Raw genomic sequence first — 5766 nt, forward strand, 5'->3', positions numbered from 1 at the left:
CATATTATCAACTGAATTAATTAGAGTTGTCATCTGAAATTTAGAATAGCTCCAGAAAAACTGCTTCAGGTGACTCCTCTGTTCCAGCCAGCAAACTCATTCAAAGCCAGAAAAAATAACTTCACTATTGTTGATTGTCACCACCACAATAGAAATAACGTCAACACAGCTGATATTTATTGAACTTTCCTTATGTATCAGGCCCCACATTAATGATTTCTGTACACTATTTCATTAATCTCCATAATCGCCCAAAGAGTAGATACTATCCCTGTTTCCATACACGGAGATTGAAGCTTAGAGATGCAAAGGAATTTGCCAAGGTCACACTGCTTCTAAATAGCAGTACGGGGATACCAACCCAGGCTGTTATACACATAAGCCAAACTTATAACCACCCCACCCTAATGCTTCTGTAAGGAAATGATGTGTCTTTTTCATGTGCAGAAATGCACACGAGATAGCAAAGTGGATTCTAAAGAGAGAGACCTAAAACTTTCATCAACAAAAGGTATTTAAAAATCTACAAGACCCAAACGTGTTAGCGTACGATGAGATTTCCTTATAAATACAAAATGAAAGTCACCCTTGTGATGAAAGCTGGCTGCTTATTTGGGTGGTGGTGGAAGGGTGGGGAACACAAACAGTAGAACCAGCTAATAGCACAATTTGCACAATTTCCCATTGAATTGAAATGACCAAATGGCCATTAAACTCAATTGGGAGGCATCAAATAGACTATCATAAAGTAAATATTATAACAGTAAGGCTCTTGGGCAGAATCAATTCCCCAAAACCCTGGAGAGATTTTTTTGTCTCAGGTCATAATGCACCACATCCACAAAACAAGTCCCCTATATACTAAGTGGGGAAAACACATTAGGTGGAGAAGGCAGTTTCAAAGAGAGGGCAATTGAATTTTGAACAGAGCTGAAACGAGCTTCACAAGAGTTGCTTTCAAAATTAAATGGTTTGTATGATGTTCACTTTGACTCCCAGTGCATCAAAATATAAAATGCTATTTTACATGTATTTCCACAGCTCATTTCTCCGTAATACCTCACGGCTTTGACAAGCATGTTATGTTAGAAGGAAATAACACCAAAAGGGATGTGGGCTGCCTAGGGACGGAGCATATTGAAGTTTTTGTGACTCGCTTGAGATTATTCAAAGATCAATGCAAAGAAACGTGTCCTGCGTCTCTCCCCTAAACCTTGTCTGGATTCTCTTGGAGACAATTGGCAGCTTTGAGTCCTCATCTTGGGAAACTCTTCTCCTTGGATCTGCACATACTAAATTTCAGAATGGTCCACTCTCAAGTGATCTATTCTCAGTGACAGTGATTTGTTGCAGGTCATTTACCTAGAGGTAAGCGGAAGGCAGCAGGACACCACAGGCTGCCAGCCTTGTCCTCAGATAGGACTACACAAAGTCACCCATGGTACATTGTTTGCACAATTCTTTATCCCTCTCTGTATGCAGCCTTCGTATTTGGGTTTTGCACCTTCTATCAAGAGACAAAGTTTTTTCAGGGTGATGGACTTTTCATCCTAGCACCATGGCTCAATTTGTCTGTAACCTCACAGAGAAGGCACCGGCACTGGTGAACACTGCTATGACTTATTTGAAGCCTCGATTGGCCACATTTTGGTACTACACCAAGGTTGAGCTGTTTTCTCCAACTCCTAGATCCCTAGAGCTTTTCATAATCTGAAAAAAATTAGTCAATAGTGCTCAAAGCTGTGCTGAATGGTTTTGTGGCCACTGAGGTGTGGATGTGGTTTTTTATCTGTGAGCTCATAGGCAAGCGTGCCTTCATTGGCTATAATGTTTAAAGGCCAAACTTTAACATCTGATTACATTTGACTTATTATTTGAGTGGACCAAGTGTAATCACACTGTTAAAATAAGATGTGTCAAATAAAAGAGAGATAAAGTTTATTTCATCTCCCTTTGAGGGTTTTTTTTTTTTCTTTATGAGATCTGTACTTCCAGGATCATCGCAGACTCTTGCCTTCAAGCAATCTTTCTGCCTCAGTCTTCCAAAGCCCTAGGATTACAGAGATGACTCATTATGCCCAGCCTCTTTGGGTCCTAGGTTCTTGCTTCAAACAATAGAATATGGTAGAAGTGCTACTCTGCTGGCTGCGAATTTGGGCTGCAAGAAGCCATGTGCTCCCCCACTCCTTTTCTTGGCCCCAGCCTCTGCCATGTGAACAAGCACAAGCAAATTTGCTGGAGGATAAAAGACCACATGGATCAGATCCAGTTAGCTCAGTTATCTCAGGTAAAGGCTCAGAGAAATAAAATGCCCAGCCAACATCAGCAAACTTGTCTTCCTGGCCTACAGCTAATCCCAGGTACATGAAGCACAGCCAAGACTAGAATTGCCCAGGTGAGCCCCACCTAAATTGTTGACCCACAGAATCATGAATAAACAGATGACGGTGTCTAAGCCCCTAAATTTTGTGTGTGTGTAGGTTTTTTTTTGTTTTTGTGTTTGTTTGTTTGTTTTTGAGACAGAGCCTCAAGCTGTCACCCTGGGTAAAGTGCTGTGGTGTCACAGTTCACAGCAACCTTCAACTCTCCAACTCCTGGGCTTAAGTGATTCTCCTGCCTCTGCCTCCCAAGTAGCTGGGACTACAGGTGCCCACCGCAATGCCCAGTTATTTTTTAGTTGCAGACGTCATTGTTGTTTGGTGGGCCTAGGCTGGATTCAAACCCGCCAGCTCAGGTGTATGTGGCTGCTGCCTTAGCCACTTGAGCCACAGACGCTGAGCCTGTGTGTGTTTTTTTAATGTACAATAGCTATCTAATATACCATCTTAGCATCAATTCTGTCATTGAGAGGAAGTTTTGATAACCATCCCTCCCCAACTCTGAGAGCTGAGACATCTTGGCTGTGTGCCAGCTGAGTAATCAGGGGCTCAAGTTCTGTGTCTCTGGAATGGAAATTGGAGCCACTTCAAGAGAGAGCTCACAATGCTCTATAAGACGGACAGCACCTAAATGCAAAAGGAGGCATATACATGGCATCTAAACACCAGGTACCAGTGAATATTCCAGAGAACATGTGGGTTATCATAGTGGAAAACAGGTGAGAGGTAGAAGATGAGGAGTGCTTGCTGCCTGCTGGTGTTTTGCCCAGGAGAACAGACACTGTCCAACTTGCTCCTCAGGACCTGGCACACAGGAGGACCTCAGTGAGTATTTGTTGAGTAAATCCAGGGTTTGACAACTCACATACTTGGGACTTGCTTTTGTGCAGCTGCTGCTGAGCAGACAGGAATCCTGGGGCCTCTCTTCCTAGGAAGTATTCTCAAATGATCATAAGAAAACATTAGCTTTTAAAAAAATTGGTAAATATATATGTTACATACATATATTTTGTTTTTAAAAGCATATACCTATATAAATTGTATGTTTACTTTAAGGTATATATTATATTTTATATATTATACTTGTTTACTTTATAATGCATACCATTTTATAGTACATTATATATAAAATACATATAGTATATACTTGTTATATTAGCACTTTCTATGTGTTCTGATCACTTAACAAATAATAATGTATTTAATTCTTTTAAGAGCCATGTAGAGTAGGCATAAACTTTATGCACATTTTCCTCATGAATTGCTAAGGTATAAAGTATGATAGAATTTACCCAAGTACACACAGCTGGTGGTGGCAAAAGCAGCACTATGGCTCTTAAGCCTGTGTTCTGACATCTCTTCATGTTGCCTTTCTCATCACCATTAACGTAGAGGTGCCTCAACTATTACCTACATCAATCCCTTCTTTCTATAGATGAGGCCAATTAAACTCAGGAAACTCACCTGACGTTCTCAATATCACAACCTTAAAGGCAGAGTCTGGACCAGAATCTACATCCCCTGACACAGGTGCCATTTCCTCTATATTGCACTGAAAACATGAAAAGTTTTTTCATGAGCATCTTTATTTTCATAGGGTTTCAGAATTTTGAAACCTCTTGGATTGAGAATTTCAAACTCAAGAAGGAGTGGCATAGCATTAATACAAAATCTTACATCATCAGAGAAATGCAAATCAAAACCACAGTTAGATATCACCTAACCCCAATGAGAATGGCTTTTATCAAAAAGTCTCAAAACAGTGCTGGCGTGGATGCAGAGAGAAGGATCACTTCAATACTGTTGGTGGGCTGCAAAGAAACATAGCCTTTATTAAAAGAAATAGGAAGACTTCTCAAAGAACTAAAAATAGATCTACTATTTGATCTATCAGTCCTATTACCAGGTATTTACCCAAAGGGAAAAAGTCATTTTATCAAAAAGACACCTACACTAGAATATTTATTGCAGCACAATTCACAATTGCAAAGATGTAGAATCAACCCAACTGCCTGTTGATTCATTTATATATATATATATATATATATATTCATGTATATATGTATACATATGTACACACATACACACCATGGAGTATTACTCAGCCATAAAAAATTAATTCAAACCTTTTGGAACAATCTGAGTGGAAGTGGAGACCATTCTCCTAAATGAAGTGTTGCAAGAATAAAAACCAAAACACATGTACTCACTATTAAGTTAGAACTAGCTGAACAGCTCTCATGTGCACAGATGGAAGTAAACCTCGATAGAAATCAAGCACATGGGAGTGGGGAGGAGAGGACAGGAGAAATTATACATAACAGGCATAATGTACATGTTCTGGGTGATGAGGAGGGGACACTTATCATTTTGACTCACATAGTACAAAAGCAATCCGTGTGACCAAAACATTTGTACCCCCATAATATTTTGAAATTTATAAAAATAAACTAAATGAGAAGAATAGTAAGGAGGAGTAAAGAAAAATAAATGATACAAGTCGTAAGCTTTTCCATTCCATAGATGATCAAGATATATTGCAATAGAACATAGGTCCCACTCGTGTCAATAAAATCTACCAGGGTTTCCTGAAGCCTCAAGGACTCAACTCTCTTTTTTAACATGTATATGGAGGCTCCTGGTGTTCTAGTACAGAGTGCCCTAAACATCAGTAAGTCTATGAATCATGTAGGGATCTCATTACAATATAGAATTGGATTAAAAAATTCTGAGTGAGGCTGTAGATTCTGCAGGCCTATCAAACTCCTAGGAGATGCTACTGCTGCTGGTCTCCGGACCACACTTTGAGTAGGAAGGACCTAGAGCACTTAGCTGGATTCTTCAAATAAGATCACAAGTCCTAACAGAAATTCCACACATGGACCTAAAACAACTTAAAAGTAAAGCCCTACAGTGTGGTCAGAAGTCCAAGATGTAGCTATATGAGAGATATTAATATAAATGGAAACACAGATATATACACATATAAAACATCATTCAGGTTTTCAAAAGAGAAGATACTTTTAAAAATCAGAATAAACTGTAAAAAATAATTCTAGAGGGTTTTACTGCTAACTAGATATTTGCTGATATTAAGAAATTATCATTCTTATTTATACAATGGTATGGTTGTTATATTTTTGATAACAATCCTCTTTTTGGAGATACATACTGAACTATTTACAGTGAAATGATCTGATATCATTCAGAGCATTTCAGTGGTATCTGGGGGTACTGGTACACGAGGGCAGATATAAAACAGGCTGGCCAGAAGCTAAGTTCCTAAAGCTAGGTGATGGGAGTGTGTGATTATTATAATGCTTTTTTTTTTCCTTTTCCTTTTTTTTGGGGGGGGGCTTTCTGTGTGTTCAAGATTTTCCAAATTCAA

General features: G+C 39.1%; 1 pseudogene; it reads left to right on the forward strand.

Moving 5' to 3' along the window:
- Positions 1 to 1558: 1558 nt before the first annotated feature.
- LOC111724791 lies at positions 1559 to 1835 on the forward strand (annotated as a pseudogene).
- The last annotated feature ends 3931 nt before the right edge of the window (positions 1836 to 5766 follow it).

This window comes from Otolemur garnettii, unplaced genomic scaffold (genome assembly GCF_000181295.1).
Source record: "Otolemur garnettii isolate 467f Iridium unplaced genomic scaffold, OtoGar3 scaffold00002, whole genome shotgun sequence".
NCBI classification, from domain to species: Eukaryota; Metazoa; Chordata; class Mammalia; order Primates; family Galagidae; genus Otolemur; species Otolemur garnettii.